General features: G+C 48.8%; 1 protein-coding gene and 1 long non-coding RNA gene across 2 annotated transcripts in view; one reads left to right on the plus strand and one right to left on the minus strand.

Annotated features, from left to right (window-relative positions):
• LOC139818766 (uncharacterized) overlaps positions 1-22,249 on the minus strand; it is a 236,510-nt gene that overhangs the window by 35,517 nt on the left and 178,744 nt on the right. The gene's annotated exons all lie outside the window — the stretch shown is intronic.
• LOC139818767 (uncharacterized) overlaps positions 1-22,249 on the plus strand; it is a 150,383-nt gene that overhangs the window by 28,853 nt on the left and 99,281 nt on the right. The window contains exon 2 of the long non-coding RNA XR_011733512.1: positions 9,360-9,452. This is a non-coding gene — a long non-coding RNA (uncharacterized lncRNA). The remainder of the gene's footprint in view (positions 1-9,359; positions 9,453-22,249) is intronic.

Below are 22,249 nucleotides of genomic sequence, written 5' to 3' on the forward strand. Positions count from 1 at the left end.
CAGGCTAGAGTGACGCGAGCGGGCGCATCATCGCAAAGTTTCGTGCTGATGATGCAGCGCGCGGTCGCAATTACGGCGGAGAATCCGGCAATTACGGCGCGCCGTCGAGTGCAAAGGTGACACGCTAACGGCGGAGTGATTGATTTTAGCGAAAACGCGAATCAGGGGGCAATTTGTCAAGCCGTCGACGTTCCATCTCTCGCAACACGCGGCCACGCAGCGTGAAGATACCGATCTCCTTCCTTCACGCGAGCGCGCGCGCGCTCGCGCGAACGTTGCTTGGCTTCGTCGACTCCGGCCGACTCGATACCCGGCGTCGATACCCGTACCGGGCCCCGCCGGCGATGTATCGCCGCCCCCCGTGCGATTTTCGAATGGACAATGCATTTCAGCGGGACGCGGCAAAATCGCTCTCCTCTCTTCTCTCTCTCTCTCGGGCGCGCGATCTTGCGCGCGTGGGAACGCGCGAAGGAAAAGGTCGAAAGACCGGATCTCTCGAAGACAACGTTCGGCGATCTCCCTATCCGAGATGGATCGACAATGCGCGAAAGGCGAGAAGAAAAAGTTGCGGGCGCGCGCGGAGGGAAACGCGTTTCCATAACCATCGAACGGGCCGCGCTGCCGCGTTCGTTCGACCATTATCGGGCCGTCGCTGCGAGATAGAAAGGCTGATTTAGACGCGAAATCGCGCCTATTGGCGTCGTGTATCTCGCGCATGCAAGGGAAACACCCTCTGCCCACACGCCACGCCGCGCGACGCTTCGAACGTTCGTTCGGATTTCGCGGCGAGGTGTGCCCCGCGAGAATGAGAGGATCGTTCCCTTTTCCAGCGGGAGGTGAGAAAACGCGATTTGCACGGTGTTCGCGGCGAGACGGGCGTATTTACGCAAGGTGCTCAGATTCTTAAGTCGCAAAAACCATTCATCTAGGTATTTTTTTTTTTCAAAGGCACAAAGGACAAGATTATCTCGTCGCAAATCAAGAAATTACTTCTCCTCGCCTCCGTTAAATGCTAAACCCCTTGCGGAGCGAGAGAGAAGCAACGATTTAATTGGAAAACATTTTCATAAATACAAAAGTTACCTCGAATCATTTTATATTCCCTCTTTTTCCAAAAAGAAAGTTCTTTTTCCCCATTCACCTCGCGTTTGTTTCTTTCACGACCACGCCGCGCGTTATTCGGAGCTCTTGTAAATCGCGTTAATGAAATCTACGTCGGGCCGCCGACGTAATGAAAGCTCGCGTCGTTAATCGCGCCGCGTAACAAACGCTCGCGCGGCACGCATACGTCAGCCCCGGGATCGTTATCTGGTCTCCCCGGTCGAGACCCGGTGTCAAGAAGTTAGTTCTCTCGATGGGGGTTGCCGAAAGAAGAAAGGAACGAGGATACGAGGGTGGCTAACTCTCTCGCCAGTGTTTTTACACTCCCTTCTATATCGCGCCGGAACACCCCCCGTTGTCTCACCGGCGCGGCGCCCGGTCCCACCGTCTCGGAGTGATCCCGGGGTTTATTAAAAGACACGGCTCTCTCTCCTCCGAAAGACCGAGCCGCGCTCGCCCGCGTGGGACTCTTGATTGGGTTTTACGATCCCGGCAGCTGCTCCGCCGGTTATCCCAGACGTCCCGCGCTCTCCTCGCGGCCGAGTCCTCGCGCGACAGGAGCGAGATCGATCGAAAATGAGACGCTTCTTCGTTCCTCTTTGATCGGCGTTATGAGCTCGCCGTCGTTATCTTACGTATCGATCCAATCATGCGATGAACATCGGGATTGAGACGCGAGAATTTGATATGTATGACGCTAAATCGGGAGTATTTGTGAAAATACTCGTGAAAGTATTTGTACGCACTGCGAGGTTTCCTTATAGATTTGTTGAATATTGAACCGCGGTATTAAATTATTATTATCAGATAAAACTCTTCCGTTTCGAAACGTTGTTTTCTCTTTGTTACATGCATGTACCAAGAAATTGATTAACGAGAAATTCCATGTATGCGATATGGTAATTCACGTTGCCAAACGATTTGCTAAGAATGTGTCACGACGAAAAGCGGAATATAATCGTGTCCCCTCATCCAATCAGGTGAATTTATTCTCAGGATACGGGGACAATCTGAAACCCGGCGAGGGAGTGAGGAGAATAATCGGATGACGGAGAGGTCGATTTTTAATGTGTAACACGTAGTCGCGCTTGTCCCGCGTGTCCTGTTAGGATGATAATTAACGACGTACATCGTCGCGGGCATAAATATCGCATATTATTACGGAGCGGGATATGCGGCCCGGGCCGGGCCGAAGTGGCGGTGTCACATTTGAATAACACGTCCGCGAACTAGTGCATAAATTTCTAATTACAAGGAAGAGAATGCTCGTCCGTTCACGTTTGGCCTGCGACAAACGGCGGGCTTAGTCGATGCTAAGCCTTTACGATCGTATAAAACGTCGCCTCGAGAAATATATAGCGTCTCCGAAGAACTGATTTTCACCAGTGAGCTCGCTCGCGGCGAAATTATGTGTCTTTCTCGAAAGAAACTTTCTAAATCGACGAGGAACGTTAATGTTCTGTAGCCAATTTTTCAATGCACTTACGGACGACGCAGAGTTAAGTATATGTTTTTCTAATGCGTCTAACAATGGGATAGCTGCACGTTAAATAGAACGTGTCTATTACCGAGCGCGTGTAGTATTACTGATGGAATAACGGTGTCGCGCTGCAAAAGATTCCGCGGGTCGTAAGTAAGACGGTGCTGACAGCGGCGGCGATAGCAACGATAAGAGAATTTTCATCAAGATTAATTAAGGCCGAGACGCAGTTATTGTAATTACCCCGCAATCCGATCTCTCGGGTATATCTAATTATCGAGCTTAATCTCGGTTGATCACACACTCTGCCGCAACAATGCGAAGCTGAGTATGATGTAAACGATCTTATTAGTATTCCCGGTGCGCGCCGGCACCTGCACAACGACGAGCGAGGGCATACGGCGCGATATAAAAAACGCAGTAATGGGTGTATCAGTAATAATAGCGCTGATGCATTGATAATTATATTATCTAATGGTATCCCTCTTTTCATTAATGTTATGGCAAAGAATATTGCGGAGAACAAGAGCGTCCGCGAGATATTCTTGGAGAACGCGAGAAATTATATTCTTCGAATAAATCCTCAGGCTAAACATCTAACGCTAACGTGTTGATCAGGTTTTATTTATTTAATGGTTGGGTTTATTTCCCTAATTAAGTCGAATCACTGAGATCACGGAAATCGTATGAGTTAAATCTCTCTCGATGCTCAGCAATGATTAAGATTTTTACTAATATGTATATATTTAATAATATCCTGATTTCTTGCGATAAAATTTGCCTTTAATGAAAAGCAGGATATTTCGGCGAGGATATGTTTTTAATAGCTTGATGCATGTATATGAATTGCAAGCCGTAACGTACGCAGATTCAATTGCGATTGGATAAGAAACTTTTACTCGCGATCCGGTTTTTAATTTGTTAATTTATTAACGTAAATGTTTGCACAAGCCGCGCGAGTGTCAATTCCTCCGAGATGCAACGGCATAAATAACGTCGTGCATTTCCGTTTCATTACCGCGCGCTGACGGCCGTATATCGGGTGGCGCGGAGAAAAAAACTGCGGAATTGATTTCGCAAAGTGGACAGGTAACGCCGGCCGTGCGCAGCGTGTAATCGCTTCATTTATTAATGCGCGCCTTTACTTTACGAGGGCGGGTTACACAACCCCATAAACAGCGTATCTTATGGTGCCTTAGAAAACCCCCGGTGACACTAAAATACGTAGTTTACACCCGTAACCAACGTTTACGGGTCTCTTTGATCGCGGCCGCCATTGACGTCTCTGTCATCCCAATTAGGACGTAGTAAAGTCTCTCCCCATTTTTTTGTCGGACACCGTTTTTAGGGTTGAATATGTGACCGGGGATTTTTCCGGCGGTAACATCTTCCGCAAAGGGACACGAACCCTTTGCCGTTGAAGAAAAGAAAGAAACTGGTTGTTGCCCCGAAAGGGACAATATAGGGACAATCAAATGGGTCACATAATCGTGCCTTCATCTTTTCGAGATATCGATTAGAATGTTTTCTAAGTGCATTCTTGAATAAAGCTTTCCTAAGATAGATGTTTACTGATTTTTTTTTCAGCAAAAATCAAGTCCCGAAAATTTTAAACATTCGGTTTTAAAAAAGTATTTGGGCGATTCTCGCATTTTTAATTTCTAAATCAGATTCGTTTATCCATCCGAAAGATAGTGCGAGCGCACTAAACATTCTTAGCGATGCGCTTAGGCGCGTTTTGCGAAGAATTGCGTATCTTACGCGAACGGAATTATACGTATAGCAGCAAAAAAAAAAAACGCGACGCACGTCGCGTTTCGAAATAAGAGAATCTAATTGGGTGCGCACGTTAGACGCAGAGATCGAATCTCGCTTAAATTCCCCGACAATTTAAAGTAGACACGCGATGGGGACTTTCACTTTCAAACGGAATGGCCCGGCGATCGTGGCGCGTGTTAATTGTATTATTAATTAAGGCGAGCCGCGAGCGTAAGGCGCAAGCAACCGATGCGCCGTGGCGCGCGTAATTAAAACTGCATTTTCTCTCTCTCTCTCTCTCTCTCTCTTTCCTTCCTTTTCTCTCCCTCTCCCGTGTTTTCTATGACGCTGTTGATCGCGTTCGCATACGCCGCGATCGTTTCCTGTCATTCGTCGTTGCCGACGGACGCGTTGTACGCCGACGTCGTGCTATACGCAGTCATCGGTGATTTTCCGGCGATGGAACGGGAACGCGCAACACGGGGAACGAATCGCGGCTCACCGCGGGGGATCCCACGGAAAACAAGATCTCATCAAGATAGCTGGATGCTCGCACTCTGTTGCACCGACCTGACGTACTGGCCCCTGCAACTGCCATGCACCATTAACCGAGATCCAGCTAGAGGCACCTCGTATACAAAAAGAAAGAAAGAAAGAGAGAGAGAGAGAGAAAGAGAGAGAAGGAGAGAGAAAAAAAAGACAAAGAAAAGATACAGGGAGGGAGAGGAGATGTTGGCTAGTCACGTTGTAGCACGTCGAGCGCGATCCTCCCTTCCTCTTTTTCTTTCTCTCACTGTTCCACGCGTCGTTTTCATGGTTGGTTTCTTTCTCTTTACGTCCCTTCCTTTCGTTTCGATCTCGCGCTCTGGGAAAGGCCAACGAAATGGAAAATCATTTAGGTCTCCGCCGTCGAGAGAAACGCCGCGCCGGCGAGATGCACGAGCGATCTCGCGGAGGCAAACTCATTACGCGCACTTAACGTCTCGTGCGCTTCCTAAAATCTCCGGCGTTTAGAAGCATGCTACGTACGTATTGCGCCGATGCGATGCATGTCGATTTGATCTGTGCTGTTGATTAGTTGAAATACCTCCTTAACGAACATCAAAACGCGTTACATGTAGTCGTTCGGTCAGAAATAAACGATTTCTTAAATGGAAAAATAATTTAAATTTAGCTTTAATTATTTGCGCTAGAAATTTCTACATTTCTAGGAACGCTTTATTCGCTTTTTCACGATAACTCGTCTACGTATGTGTGTTTGAGTGTAGCGGGGAAGATCAGTTATACTACTCTTCCTTCAAAATACATATTACACAACAAAGTATCGTACCACGCGGTATTAATCACGCTTCTCATCGTTTGTTACCTGCGCAAAGATGCTTCCGTGTTTCCTCGGGACCTCTCCCTCCTCCGGAATCTAGCCCCGCAGTTCATAATAAATACCCTTCGTTCTTTCCTCCTCGCCTCCGCAGTCGCTAAAAGTTCGCGAGGCATCGTTTCCTCATAATCGCGAATGACGGATCGCGATGTAACGAGGGTCAGTCGTATAAATTACAGCTTGGCAATCTCTCTTTCTCTCGCGTGTGTTACGTAGTACAGCGGTCACATAGGTGGGAACATATCGTCCCCCCCGTACCTATAGTGAGAGAAAAAACCACTATAGAGGATGAAGGAGAGAGGAAGAGTATTTGTATACCGCCTGGGTATATCGGCGTATCCATCCGCGTGTCGATTCGCTTTAATTTGAGACGGGCGTCAAAACCGAGCCGATGATAGTGAGCCGCGGACTCGAAATGGATGGTTTTCATGCGGGGCCCCGGCCGATGGTACCCAGAAGAGAGAACGGGCCCCGGCCGACCGGGCGAGCGGCCCGGCGATGTTATCTGGTCCGGTGGGAGGCATCTGCCGATATGTATACAATGCCATAGGTCCGCTGGGATTATTACAGCCTTGACAAATTGCCGCGGTGAAGGCCGACCCTGGTAATTACGGGGCGCAGAGAGACGCGGATCTAAGGACCGGGAACGCGCGCGCGCGCGCGTACACACACGTGTATATGTATCATTACTGCTATATATACGATATCGGTCGCGCGGTTTTCTGATCGGTATACGTCCTGTTTGTTGTGACTGGCAGACCCGATGCCATTATTGAGAAAGATTTTTCGCCTTTCACGACGCATCGCGGCGTTCGCTCGTCGATGGCGGGCATCGTATTTATTTTATGAGCGATATCGCATCGACACCCATCGCAGGCGCGTTAATTAATTTTGCTTTCACTCATGGATGGCTTTTTTATACGGAGAGCCTCGACAATTTATCGCAGCGAGAGTCGGCCTTCGTTGGTGGCCAAAGATAAAAATATTATAGACTCGAGTTTCGAATTCGTGTTACTGAAAGGGTCAAAGAGCAGTTTCAATAGAGAATATTAATCGGATACGAGTACAGTTGAAGCAAGAAAAGAAATCCACATTTTTCAAACACAGCATAACTTGTGTGTGTGTGTGTGTATGGATATGACATTGTTAGTTTCTAACGTCTGTGTCACGTTAGTCACTGTGTTCACTTAGATCTTATTTACTACCTTGTCCATACTTCGCTTTAAGCCCCTTGCACAATGCCAGGGAACAGGCAAAAGAAACAGGAAATAGAAATAAGAAATTATGTATAAATGCAGAATAAACAGTGACACAGGCAATAGACACAGAGTTTCCGTCACGTTGTAAATTCTGTGGCTATTGCCTGTTGCCAACCAATCACAGCATTCAAATTTTTTAGGTTGTAATTAACGATTTTTTGGTTATTTCCTGTTCCTATTGCCTGTTGCCTGGCATTGTGCAAGGGGCTTTACAGTTATTTGGCATCGGCGCGGCGGCTCGTTCAGTATTTACTCAACACCGCGTAATGACGGACGTGCGATATTCGCTTGTAAATCGCTATGAAAGAACAAGAAGCAGCGCCGTGAGTAATCGACGAAGCGTTTCGAGACGGGGGTGTTGTTCGGCGTCAGATCGGCGCTTGGTACCCGCCGAGGGGGTCCAAGGGCGGCGCGGGGAGGGGGCGCAAAATTATTGCTCGCAGTGCTTTCGTAGACCTTTCTTGGCGCTCATCTCATACTCGAGCGTGTACGTGATCTCGTAGGACGATGGCTACCAGACTTGAATCCCGGTACGGTCGTGATTACGCTGGATATATCACCGCCAGTCGCTGCGGGGTTCGCGTTCCATGTTTTATTCCTATCGGAACGATGTAAGTACGGACGTAAGATATGCGCGAGCGTGAAAGAGAGGTCCGTGGGGAGAAAAAAGGATTAAAATTAATGTATCGGGGTTAATGAAGGGTCAGAAGGATCATCAGTTATTGATAGAAACGGAACTATTAGATGTAGACAAGAAAGCGGAATATCCTGGAGTCGAAGGTCGGATTTTATTTCGGCAGCGTAATTGGATGATAAGTGATATCTATTAATATTACATAAATAATAAAGAACAGGTTGCGGTTCGTTAAAGAGTCCTGAATTCCTGATGAGAAGTAAGAGTTATACTAAATTATACATTGCATTGGATGAACAAGTTTCCATCTCTAAAAAAATTGAATCAGAAATTTTTAAATAACAACAGAGCGATATATTTAATCTATTTTCATAACAATTATACGACATGTGTATTGTTTTAAAAATACTATCCTCTTAGATACCGTTCCTGTTCTCGAAAAGTTTTGAGAATTTCGCGATTTGGCCAAAGTCGAAGCCACAAGTTTTCCACGGACATTATCGCCGTAACTCCACGGGTCTCTCGACGACGATTCGGCTGATGGCGGTGGCCGATCGCGAAAAAGAGAGCACGAAGGAGTGTAATTACGAGCGCCCGCCCCGAAAATGCGCGGACGTCCGCAGACGAGCCAGCCAACCAGCTAGTCAGAGCCCCGGGGCATTAATATTTTCCCCGGTCTTTTCTCAGACAGTATCTCCAGCGACGACCACGGCCCATTAGCCCATCTAATTTATGCATCATCAGCGCAACCCTTTCCCCTTCCTGCATCCATCTTTTCGACTGAAAAGTTTCTAAAGATTTTGCCTCCCTCCCTCCTTCGGTCTCCCTTTCTTTCTCTCTCTTTTCCTCCCGCTGTTCGTCGGTATGGCTCGCGTCTTAATTATGAGGAAAAAGGGGTTCCGCGTGCCGCCTTTTCAGCGCGGAAAACTCTCCCCTCCCCCCCCTACGCCCTCGCCGTCTCTCTTTACGACGTATAATAACAAAGAGTCCAATAAACGGTAGGTACCTGTCCGTTGGATTACCGGGCCGGGCACAAAGGGCGCTATAAATTCATAAACGTGTCGTGGAACTTCTACGAGTTCTATGTCTCCCCGAGGACCCTGCGAGTCGTGACAATAATACAATAAAACGACCGACTGGCGCGCGGGTTCGACTGGTACCGAGTTCTCGTGTCCTTAGCCCGTGCCCTACAAGAACGCTTCGGTTTTAAAATTAATTTTCAAGTTAATATTATTCGACAGTCTCCTCGAGCAACATAAATATCCAAAATATTTATAAAAAATGTCTAGAAGATATTTTCCTGCCTCCCTCCCTCTCTGCTACTTTGTCATTCTAACTGTAAGTGTAAAAAGAAAGAGCAATCTTTTAACTTTTTTAAGCTTCCGTTTTTTTATATTGCTTGAATTATAGAAAAAAGTTAGAAAATTGCAAAATTTGCAAATCATGATGCCATTAGAATGATAATAATAATAAATTCGTGAAAGAATAAGATAATCCGGTTCTTAATTTCTGTTTCATTTTCGGTGATATACTCAAAACACGAAAGAATTTATATTTTAGAATTCATTCATCATTGCTGCTCTTTTATGATAATTTTGATAGAATATTTATTTTTTCTTTAAGCAAGATTAGATTTTAATGACACATATCATCTGTCCCCATCAACTTACGCTAGACCTATCCTACTAATTTTCTCGCGGAATCTACTCAAGTTCGATGACGAGTGGGCGTCTTAATTTTTCGTTCTAGGAATAGCGCGTCGCAATGGTTTATCCTATATACTCGGATGGCGCGTGGAGATCGGAGGACGCCGCGGATTGGTGGATCCTGGACAGTAGCCAGGTGCGTTCCTTGTTGCCCGTGACGTCATTAATCCACCCATCGTTTTTCAAGGGAGCGCGCAGGGTATTGTGTAACGGGCGGGGGATGCTACGCAGCTGCTAACAAGGACGGGTTTGCCAACTTCCATGCCCTCTATATATACGTACACGGGTATGCATGTGCGCGTGTATACAAATATCCTTACGAGGGATTCCACGCCCGGTAGAGAGAAATGGCGGATCCTGATTCCTGATATTAAAGTCCCTGCCTCTCCGTCCGTCCGTCCGTCCGTTCGTTCGTTCGTTCGCTCTCCTAACGAAAGCGTTCCGTGATTGTTTCCTTCAGGCCGCGCCCGTGTGTTGGTCGTGTACGTGAAAACGGTCGACACACGTCTCCTTCACGTTCGGAAGACCTCGCTACAATTCTCCGAAGATGAGGTACAGTCGCACGGCCGGATAATAACAGGGCAGATGTCACGTTCAAAAATGAATCTAAGATTTTTAAGGATGTATATAACCTCGAATTTATGATTATTTGTGTGATATCGCAATCGAGATATGCGCTGGTGACATGCTATGAAAGTTATTGAGATAGAATTGATCTTTTGCTTCCTCTTTGTCTTACTACTAGTGCCAGTCCATATTACTAGTGATGAAGAAAGATGAAAAATAATTTCCAACGTGCGATTATGTTCAAAACGTTGAAGTTCTTCAAAGATTTCTAAATTTTTTATGATTTCTAATCGCAAAATTAAATTTTTATTAAAAATATCGAATACCGCAACTCAGAAAACACCTGACGTACATTTATATGAGCACCTGTCCTTTATAGAGCGATGTACACATCCCTGGATTGTATTACTCGAAAGAAGTAATCGGCGATCATTAGGGAGTTCATTAAAGCGGGAGTTCAATTAACTGCGAGTGTAGCAGACCGCGGACGTCGCGCTACTTCAATAAACGTCGCGGAAACAATGACGGTCGAATCGTCGGCCGTAAACGTCGCGCTGATTTACAATCGATAAATTCCCGCGCGCAGCTTCAATTTCTTGCCGTCCTCTCGACGAGACCTGTCCATTTTGGAACCGTTCGACCGAGCCGGAGGATATTGAATGTAACGCCATCGTGACAGCGTCGGGGGACGTTGCAAAAGCCGTAGGCAGGAAAAGGGGAGGGAGAGTAGGGGAGTAGAATGAGACAGGAGAGAGAGAAAGAGAGAGAAGGGGGAGAGAATATTGTGGACGGGGGGGTGGTTTAGAGACGAGGTTTAGAGACGGGACTTGCCCTAATGAAAGAGAGCTGAGCTCCCACTCAACTAGTTCTCATCTGTCCGGTTTCCCATGCGAAATAAAATATCGCTAATCACTCGTACTGCGGGGCGGTAAGTACCTTCCGCAGGACGTGCACGCGTGCATCTGTGTACTTAGCGCCCTTTCCAAGCTTTCTCTCTCCCCCCGCCCTTTCCCCGGATCATCCCCCCACGTGATCGTGCGCACGTCCCACGATGATGGCGATTTTGGCCATTCTTCTGGCCCGACGATGACTAAAACGGAATCCCTCTCTTTGTTCGGTAACGACGAATCCCGCGGGCAGCTAGAATGTTAGGCAAGCTACACAAGAGAGATTTAGGACTATCCTATCAATACAGGAATTTGATTAAGAAATAATATTATCGTTGCTTTTTATTCTTTCAACATGTGTTGTATACATTCTTAATATTTTATTCGTATCGATTTACATCAGATGCGAAAAGTTTAACAACGTTTACGGTATTTGCCATAGAAACCACTTTCACAGATTGGAAATAAATTCTTCTACTTACGCATTTATGGATATGGCGAACAAAACAGAAGGTTGTCAGGAAAAGAATGCCATCGTACTCGCACGCGTTCGCAAAAAAAAGGGCGAAGAACAGGGAATGTGGCAGCGCGTATGATGGCCGCTTTCCTGTCAGCTGAATAAAAAATTCAGTTTTAAAGCGACCGCGCGCCTGGGACAACCCTTTGTCAAGGGGGACAGAAGGGTGCCCCTTCAGACGAGAGGGCACACACAATGCGTGGGGCGTGTGTCTCTTGGTGTGCCCTATTTACACAGCGACAGCCTCCGAGTATGAGACAGGAGAGAGCCAATGTGTCGCGTTCTCTCTCTCTGCTCTTTTTACCCTCATCCTTTCTCTCTCTCTGTCTCTTTCTCGCTTTCACTCGCATGTTTTGTGTCTCTTTTTCGCCCTCGTCCCTCGAATATTGGTGTGGACAAGCCCCCCATGCATTGTGGGACCCTTCGAGCGATCCCAGCCAATCGGGGCACCGCATGACGATTTTATTATGAAAAAGCGAAACGTTAGGGTGGATCGAACCCCTTTGCAATCTGCGAGGGGCGAGACGCGGGACGGGCGACACGTTCGCTTGCGTGTCCGGAATGTTTACCGTCGCTGGCTAAATGTTCCTCGGAATTAAAAAAGAAAAAAATGGAAGCAGAAAAGACAAAGACGCCGAGGAGACAAGCGGAAGAGCGAAAGGGTGATCCCACTGGCAACGTCGGCGGTGTCGTGTCGAGAACGTAGGGAGAACACGTTGAGGGATCCGCTTAGTCGAGTTAGAGAGATCGTTCCTCATGCCCCGTGGAACGAGGGTTGGACAGTCGCCCTCGTCGAGAGAGGACGAGCTCCTCGTTTTTCCCATCGTGACGTCCTCGAGAGCCCTTAATTTCCTCGTCGTCCCGTCGTTTTCGCGTGCGACACGAGCGTTAAGCCGACTGGAAATGAAAAGCGCGCCGCGGATCCGTGCCATAGCGACTTGACAGCCAGAACAGCCAGCCAGCCAGCCAGCCCGGCTAGTCGGGCGATACTTTACCGGTGAATTATTCAAGGGGTTCGCCCGGCGAAACCGGCCGTGTATGAGATGTCGTGCGCGAGACAAGAGACCGGAGTCGCGAGCAGAAATTGCGCCACGCCAAAACTTCGCCCCCGCGTAATAAGTAAAGTAATCGAAATTGGACATCGTTGAGCTCGCGTGCCTTTAACCGTACTTAAACGGTTTCATTTCGTAAAGATTCGCAAAAATTCATGCAGCGGAAAAATAATTTCGGAGTCACGTATATTCTCCGGTAATATAATACCTGCCGTGTATTGTAACATTCTTTTGTTATCGAGATCATCGTGACTGTACATATTTATAGAACCATAAATTTCTAACGAACGTTACTCCCGTTACTTTCCCTCAACGTAACTTTCTCCACTACAATATCGATGTCCACATCTGTCTATAACAACATGGTGACGCAAGTGACACGTGACGCGATGTGCATTACATAACGAATTCGTTAGCCGAATCACAGAGACAATTTGTTTTTTTCGTCTCTCGGCGTTAAAAGGGGGGGGCTTTCGACTGCGGCAACAAATACAGTTATGCCGTCGTGATCGGGACGATGGAGGAATGGAGAGGATCTTCTTTTCGGGGTTCCTATCTACGAGCACCTGCTCGATAGACCGATGATAGATAACGCTTCTTCGACGGGGTGCTCTTCGCTCGCCGCGCTTCCGTGCCGGCCTGTCCCCCGGGACCGGAAGCAATACCCATAGTAATAAAAGTAACGACCGAGACCGAACCGTGGCCACGTGTCATCTTTCCGGGGACGACCGGCAACAATTTGACGACCATTGCGCACCGACGCGACGCGACGCGGCATCGGCAGGCTTAGCCGGCTCACCTCCGTGGCCGGAAGCTAGACCGTGACCGCCGCTGCCATTGGTATAGAGGTTTCGGCGGCGCGCACACAGGGTGAATACACCGAATGATTATCGGTAAATGACAGAAACCGCAGATCGCCTGTCGTCGACTACGCCGTAACGTCAGTCGTGCGCAGGCCGCAGCGCGTCCGAAAGCTACCATATGTCAGCCGTCCGAATTAAAGCTGGCGACCCGGATGAGCCGTCGCTCCTCGTGCCGTATACTCGAGAGATACCGGCTCTTTCAACAGGTTCGAACTTCATTTCGATTGTTAACCGCTATTTTTTCTCGATCGGTCAAGAAGAAAAAGGGAGGCAGAGAAAGAGAGAAAAAAAGAGGACGAAATATGAGCACTTTGAGATACCTATATATACTTCGAAGAAGTATAAAAGATCCATTGAGCGAATCGTATAACTTGACAACGCTCTGATTATTTTCATGTAAAAGAAAAACAGATTTAATAAACTTGGAAAATACGACTAATAAAAAAATGTACCATACTGATATAAATATTATAAAAATTACAAGATTATATATTCTTTCAGTTGCTAGAAAAAGATATGGATTCAATTTTACCGATTGAAATGGATGTGACAGTCACAGGCGGCGGACTAGACAAGTTTTATCGAACACGCGGTTTTAATTCTCGCGTTCGATACGCGACGGGCAAAATAATCACAGTCACCTCCGTTTTTTTTTTATTTGTGTAATACAGCATCCTCCTGTTTGTTCCGATCAAACGTTGGACGCTGCTGCGAATAGCAATCTGCGAACAGCTACGGATATTACGGGTTACCGTCAATATTAGTATCTGCTAAAGCGCTAAAATTTGAGTGAAATGAATTTGCAAACGGGATAATGAGATTTAACGTATCCTGTAAAACGCGCTGTAAATATACCGGATTATGCAAATGCCCCGCGCTCCCCGCGGAAGTTATTAACATTGTTAATTATCCCATTATCTCTAGACTGCATGCATACGCGTAAAATATAGACATTTATGGACACGGCCGCGCGACATCTGCCCAGCTACCGAGTGCAAGATCGAAAACTTCGTGGCAACCTGTCCGCTTTTTATGGGGCACAAGCCGGGGAAAAAGGACGAGAGAGAGGCAGATATAATTAGGTTTGTCCGAATAATTGGTCTTAGGAGCCACGGGGCCATAACCCGGGCTCTCTCCGCTGCGCAACGGTCCCGCCGGTAATTTGTCCGAAATGCCTTCCTCGCCTTCCTGGATCTTCCTCCTTTCTTTTTTTCTGACCTCCGTCACGACACCATAATGAAAACGGCGAAGTGTGGAATTGGCGGGCAATTTTCAGAAGTTCCGCCCGATCTATAATTTTCGAAAACTGTCCACCTGTTCCTCGCCCATGACGTTACGAAATATACGGGGGATACGCTTCGCGGAATAGAGCGCGCCCTGACCGCATAGATCATCTGCAATTTGCCGAAACGTCCGATTTATGCTAATTCTGGTTGCTTGCGAATCGAGCGGCGTTATTTCCACGAAAATAGAATTTTCGCGAGAATGCCTAGCAGATAAAATGTAAAAGGTGTACATTTGTAATAAGAATATAATTGATACTGCAACACTGAATCAGTAAATGTTATCGCGAACTTTCCGCCAAAATCTGTAAACATTCTTTAAAAATATCCGGCAATTAAAGCTACATAAAAATCATGCTTTAAAGTCTTTATCTGTCGCAGCGGCACAACTTCTTTAATTCTGACTTTAAAGATCGTTAATCGATACTGCTTCGTAAATTTCACAAAATTATAATTATCTCAGATAAAATTAAGCCATTTTCGCCCGTCGAAAGGTCACTTTATGCGTAACTATCGCCACGATGTATCTTCCGCGCGTAATATAACGCAACGCGTCACGCGTACCGAATTGGGAGGAGCATAGGTAATTTTAGCGAGCATCGTTAATCGACATTAGTTCACGGTGACCGCCGGTAATGGCCGGTTAGACCGATATCAATTTACGACACACGTACTAGCCGCGCCGCGCCAGACCGCGAGTTTAACGACCGTATAGCCCGATACAAGACAGTTTCCGCCCACGGCGCGGCGCGGCGGCATAAACCGATCGCCGGGGAACCTGTCGCTTCCTAGGCGGCTAATTGTGCGCGGAATTGCATTCCACCAGCCGGCGACGGTGCACCGATGCCATCGCGCGCAGGCCACGGCCACGACACATCGTTAATTCGTTTACAACTTCCACCGCGGACGCATACGTGCGAGCCTCGCGCTAACATATCGGAACAAACGGACAGACGCTTAATGAGTTTTGTTGCGCGGGGAAAGGGAGAAGGACGCAGGGGGAGCGGAAGAAGGGGAAAATAGGGCCTCGGATACGTATAACCGAGTCATTCGTGATCGCTAATAGGAAACCGTACCAAAGGAGAAGGTACGGCGCGCGCGCGCGCGGGGAATAAAATTAACGGAAGTCTCCGTGCGAAATCGCCTCCGCGACGCCTCCCGGAAGACACGTCGACACCCGGCTTCGGTCGGTCACGATATCCTCTCTCGCGCTCTCCCGCGTTCGCCTCGCAATCGATCGAGATTCCCCCTTTCTCGTTTCCGCGGAATAAAGACGCACGAACCGACGAACGAGAGCGCGGTCCGAGCGGCATGGCACGTTGGCACGTATCACGCGTCAACTTGTCACCTCGTTACATTCGCCGACTCTCGCGGCGCGCACTCGCGCGAGTGCCGTCGTTGGACGAGAAATCAGCGACGTTCGTTATCTCGATTCGAGCTTGCGCCGTACTGTCGAGTCGCCGGGCTGACACGCAAATTGCCATTCTTAGATTTACGTTGCACGCGCCCTCTTTTTATATCTAGGCTTTTACATAAGGCGAAAAGATCGAGGATGCCTTGAAAAACGTGGTATATCGTGGCTCCAGTTGACTATTAAAATTCTCTCGACGTAAAAGCATTTCGTTTATATCGTTAGCTTGACAGACATTACTAAATTTACCCGCAGATTCAGAGATGATTACATTTGTCAAGCTTGCTCAATTACCGGACTCGACAGATTCTTAATCCGGCATTTTCACAGAGCTCCGCATGTTTTTTGGTCTTTTACGTCGCATTAAGTGCATTCAGCCGATACTTTATAATGTCTAGTATGAAGGGTTCGATTTCGACGTCGCTTCTCTCTTCCTTTGACCATGCAAGATTATATATAGCACAATTCGTTGTCAGAACGGAAGGTTTCTCAGCTTTTTTGGGGGAACGCGGTGAAATGCGAGCGGCCAACGAAGAAACGAGGCCGGGACGAGATAATAAAATTCGCCGTGCGTCGTACGCGATCACGGTGGTCGGCTATTCGGCGTGTCACCTGCCGCTCCTGAGTAGAGGAGTAACGTTCTCCAAACGGCACGGATGAAATACCGGGAAGCGATCCTGCGAGATCGCGTCTCCCGCGAGAGCGCCGCCCATGTGCTCTCTCGAGTGTGCGGTCTCCTCCTTTTTCGACTTTTCTCTCGTTCTCTCCTTCTCCCTCAGTCTATACCTATAACTGACGGAGAAAAGTCACGTCATCGGAGATTTCGTACGAGTTACGAGCCGCGACCTCCTCGCCCCGAATCCTGCCGTCTCACAAAGGGAAACGGCCGTGATGGTTATCGGCTTGTAAGCCATTATGTAATTAGAGTCCTACAATTGATACACGGAATGGAATACCGCGACTGTATATCCAACAAACAAATGCAGGGAAAATAAATTGTTTTTATCCGCCCTGGCTGGACAAATTTTACTCCATGCGTTTGCACTCCGTTAATTATACATAATATAATTAGAGTCATACAATTGATACACAGAATGGAATATTAAAACCGTATATCCAACAGACAAATGTGGAGAGAATAAAATATTTTTACCTGCCTCGGTAGGACAAATTTTGCTCTGTGCGTTTGCATTCCCCGCTAATTATATTCCGACGAGCTCGCGCCCGGATGCCCGGTACGCATATACGCGCGCGCGAAACGACCCGCGGAGTACGTAACGTTAAGTAGATGCCGGCTGCAGGACGGTTAATAACGGTGAGAAGGGATTTAATATGCGCACGGTAGGCGTGCACACGCGTACTCGAGCAATCAATCAGAGAAGAGAGAGAGAGAGAGAGAAAGAGACGGAGAGTCTGCGTGACGAGATGCCACGAGGCGTACGACTTCCGCCCGATGTCGCGCTGCGTTCGCACTACAACGCGCGTATCACTGTCGTCCTCGTCGTCGTTTTCCACGGAATAAATTTACGGCGGGAACATTCATTGTCAATCGCCGTACCGTGCACCTCGCGTACATCAGCCGCGACTGCGGCACGGATGCTGCAGCGGCCTGTCGTTAAGTCTCAGCACCTCTTCGACATAAATCTCACATGCGTTCCCTGTACACAGTCGTGAGCCTCGCATGCCGCTGTCCGTTCAAGTATTGGTCCGACCTGAACGAAGACGCGGACTGATTAGAATCGAAATTTTAGTCGCTGTACAACGAACCTTGGTTGAACTCTTGTTCTTTCATGAATTTATGTAACCGGAAGAATTATGAGAGAATAAGAATTAACTCGACAAAGAATTACATGCCGACATTTTGTTACGCGCTCTATACTATGTTAGTGTTACCAATAAAGGATTAAACGTAGAAGCGTGAACGATGAACGATGTAACAAATATCACGAGTAATTAGAACCGTGCAAATAAAGTCGAGAAATTCGAGCCGTAGATTTAACGACGTTCTAATTCCCGCCGAGAAAGGCAACGCGCGTGCAGCGCGTTCGGATCGATGCTCCGCGGTTTCTCGTTCGTCGCGACGCACGCACGCACGCACGTACGCTCGCATGCATGCATGCAGGCAGACACGCACGCACGCACGCACGCACGTATAACTACGCACGCAGGCAGCCACGTAACTTCGCGATATTGCGAAAAACCGAGCGTGGCGCGTGTGAAACCACGAGCGCGACCCGACGCGTATGGAAATGGCGCGCGGTTGCCATTGTATGGAAATGGATACGGAGTCCGCTCGCGGCAGAAGCAACCACTGTGACCAACTGGCTCTCCTCCGGCCGCCGGTCTGCTCGCTTGCTTGCTTGCTTGCTTGCTTGCTTGCTTGCCTGCTGCCTGCCTGTCTGCCTACCGACTCGTAATGTCGCTGTCAAGAAAGCGGCAAGCCTCACTCCGTGCCTCGTAAAATCGGACGCGTACAGCGCGTACACACCCGCAACGCGATGCCCGGTGGAGACGCGTGCGAAAACGCGATCGTCCTTTACTCCGGATCGGAACGACGTGATGAAATCTCCAAGAATACAATCTCTCGTCCTCGAAGCGCGTGTCGCATTTACGCGATCGCGTAACAGCGTCGGTTGCCGTGTCAATGTTTGATTTCTCGTATACGAACGCTCGCTTTGTACCAGCTTGCGTCGTTTAACGAGCAATTAGCACCGCGTTCTTCCAGCGCGCGCGCGCGGTATTCGCGAGATTTTGGTTTATCCGCGCGCGATTACATCGACGCGCGGAGATTAATTGCCTCGGCCATCGTTTGTTTTAGACACGCGCGGCGCGGCACACCGGCGTCAAATCCCGCCGGGGGATTTATCAAAGTTAAGCCTTTCCGCTCCGCTCTCGCCGCGCCGGGCCGCAGGTAATGTCCTTGTCAAGAAAACCGGCGAGTCGGTCTCTCGGTGCGGTTCGCAACAAAATAAAAATGCGGACGCGCATATATGCGCTCGAGGACGATGCTCGCGCACACGCTGTGAATGCAGAGATGTAAAACGTAACGTAGCGTTGACTACCGATAATGTTATAATAAATGACAGGATTGCCATTTTTATAAAATAACTTGGCGATAATGTAACATTTTTTAATACTACATTAATCGTTATCACGGCAAGGAAGAATTAAAGAGGACTTGATAAAACGTTCGGTAATACAGCCTATTCGAATTCTCCAGACTGCACTTAAACGCAATTCCCCTGTTTTCTAACGTGCCTTGTACTCCTTGCGGAAGGATGCATGATTATAATATACCCTAAAGTGCTTCGCGAGTCAAAAGAAATTTACAGAAGACGCGCCACGCAAGTTCCGCGAAGGCCTTTAACCGACAAATTATAATCGCCCGGCAACTATGTTGTGCCGGAATAGCCCGACGTCATGTCTCGACTTCATTCCGCGGCCGTCCCCGCGCTCGTAATTACCCGCGCGCGCGTTTCTCGCGGCAGCCTTCCATCGGCATTGCGCGAGAGCGCAACGTTTCCTCCCGCGTCTGCGATTAACTGCGCCGCATATATATATATATGATATACACGCAGTTACCTTGTCGTTGCATACGAAAGACAGAGAGAAAGAGAGACGTATCAGCAACAGCAGCAGCACCGAAGCGGTATGTCGCCTCGAACATCTGTCTTCGCTCGTCACCGGGGCGAATACTAATGCGCGCCATCGCACTCGCTCGTTATACCTATAGCGATGGACGCTCGGCGCGTGTTTTCACAGCGGTGACATTTCGCCCGTAAATTACGGTCGCGAGCGTGCGCGAGCAGCGAGAGATAACGAAAACACCGGATAAAATTTACACGACGTTTTACGGAGCCGGGCGGAACGGTGCGGACCGGTGTCAGGCGAAATCGAATGAGACACCTCGTTGCGCCGAGAGGTCAGCTCCTCTTCGCTGGAGCGCGGGACCTCCTGCGGACAGCGCCCGGGACAAGCGCTCGTCGTAAAAGTCATTTTACACGCGCGCGCACGAGGGACAGGTGACCCGCGTTCTGGTATCCACGTCGGTCACGTCGAGAATGAGCCGGAGACGAAAATAAAAAAGACGTGCGCGCGTATATAACAGCGGTCCTGGGGACCCGACCCGCATGCGAAACGCGATGTCGTCGAGGCGAACGGACGTCTCGCGGCCTCGACGGGCCTCGGCAGCAGATCCTTTCTCATCCTTCCTTCAAGCGACAGACTCTTCGAATTCTCCCGGACTCGGAGCCGGAGGATCGACGGTAAACACCGGCAAACAGCGGCGACACCAAAACGCGCTCGCTGGTCTCGATCCGGATGACACAACCCGGATACTAAGATCTCACTAATGTAAGCGATATTTTTATGACACCTGATGGGTGTTTTCAAGATCATGGTGTTTTATACCTCGCACGATGCAACGCATCTTCCATGTCTGAAGACAATAGTTCTGGATGATCTTCGGCAGAAGCGTATATAAACACGGAAATATTAAAGGATTTTACGTAATATGTAACTTTAAAAAATTGAAAGAAAAATTGTAGATCTATAGAACGTTATTAGAAGCATTGTATTTATTGTTCCGTACATCTTATCTTGTATTCACGGTTTTCCTATTAAAAGACTTTCATAATATCAGGATTTGACAAAATCTTTAATTCATTCTTTTAAAGAACGGCCAACGTGGCGGGGCTGTCCATCAACAAACGCCTTGCTTTTAAAAATTCAGTTTTGCCCAGTTTGACTCGCTTCCTTGCGTTTATTACTTTTTTTTCGTCGCGAAAACAACAGTCCCGAAGCAGGTGTGTGACAGTCTAGACTGTTCCGTGTTGCCGCCCCTCAGAGACAATCACGAGGGTAGAATCTCCTTGTAGCCCTCTGGTCTCCTTTTAAATGTTCCGCTTCATCTCTGCCCCTCTAAATCTGGCCAGAGGACAGTTCCTGCGAATCTGGAATATCGTACAGGGAGAATCCTATTCGCACCACAACACCGTGCCGTATCTCCTAAGCCGCAGCAGAGGCCGATGGTGAGGAGGGAGAAAGGGGGGGGGGGAGCAGAACGAGCCACGGGCAATAATCTCGATGGCTCGCCAATTACGTTCGTCTCGTGGCCATCTGCTCCTCCGGGCCAGGAGACCCGATGACCGCTCATCCTTCAACAACCTTCCTCCTCGAGTTCCGCCCCGCGGACCCCTTCTTCCCCCCCTCGCGCGTCTCTCAAACTCCAATCCCGATCTCCACCTCCGCGCCGATTCACTGTTCGGGGCTTTCTTCCCTCTCGTATAGGGCCCACGAAAGGTGGCGACGCAAATTGCGGAATCGATACTGTGCGCTCGCGCGCGGTTTGTCGCGCGGTAATCACACGATGTTGTATGATGGTCCGGGCCCTGAGTGCGGTTCGAGGGGTCCGGGATGTTGTGACCGCGTCCCGAGATGCCGCCGCCGCCGCCGGTTGGACAGAGAGAGAGAGAGAGAGGAGAGAGCACGTATATAATTACGCCGAAATCGTAGTTAGGCGCGCACCTATAGGCACACCACGTCGGGGCCCCGAAAATTGATCACGTACTGCGTCGGGGTCCCGGTTCCCCGTTCCTCGCCCTCCCTCCCGTCCTCCGCTACCGCCCGTTCTTCTCTGTCATTATCGGGAATAAAAGTCACCGCTGTTCCATCGTGCGCCGGAGGAATCCGTTGCGGGGACAATCTCCTGCGTGTTCAAGGGTTATGACGGCTACACGGGTCCTTCATCCGCCTCCCCGATACGAGGGTCCATATTTATGGGGGCTCGTGAATGATCAAAAGGCTGCTTCAACGATATCGTGGATTTTAAAGCAGCGATCAAATTGCAACTGAAAATATATATGTCGTCGCGGTCGGAAAGTTAAGGAAACCTTTAAATGCTTCCACGAAGCGACGCCAGCTCGATTCTCACGTTTTGGAGGTGCTTCCATAACAACGGTGTGTTCCACCAGTCACCTCCTGGCGTTTAAATCGAGGCCAAAAATCACGAGCTGGAGTTAATAACGGTACGGGAGGAAATGAGAAGAATATGATACGGCGCCCTGGACTCGTTTAAGAAATGGGAAACCTATTAGCATAGAGGAACGACGTCGTAGAAGGCGGGAGGGACAGCGGGAGATCGAGGCGTCCATTGTGTACCGTCGGGACGGGGGGCGCCCCGCTTTCGGCCGGCCGTGTCCGCCGGAATTCGTCGAGCGTGTCCATTGCTGGCGCGGTGTCTCAACGAGAGAGTTGGACGCGCGTCGTGAAAGCGAGTAGAGAGGTCGTCTGTCCGATTCTTCGGCGCGCCGTCATCCTTGCCCGGGCGTCATTTTCACACGCCGCCGCGCCAG

The sequence above is a fragment of the Temnothorax longispinosus genome, chromosome 9, assembly GCF_030848805.1.
Source record: "Temnothorax longispinosus isolate EJ_2023e chromosome 9, Tlon_JGU_v1, whole genome shotgun sequence".
NCBI classification, from domain to species: domain Eukaryota; kingdom Metazoa; phylum Arthropoda; class Insecta; order Hymenoptera; family Formicidae; genus Temnothorax; species Temnothorax longispinosus.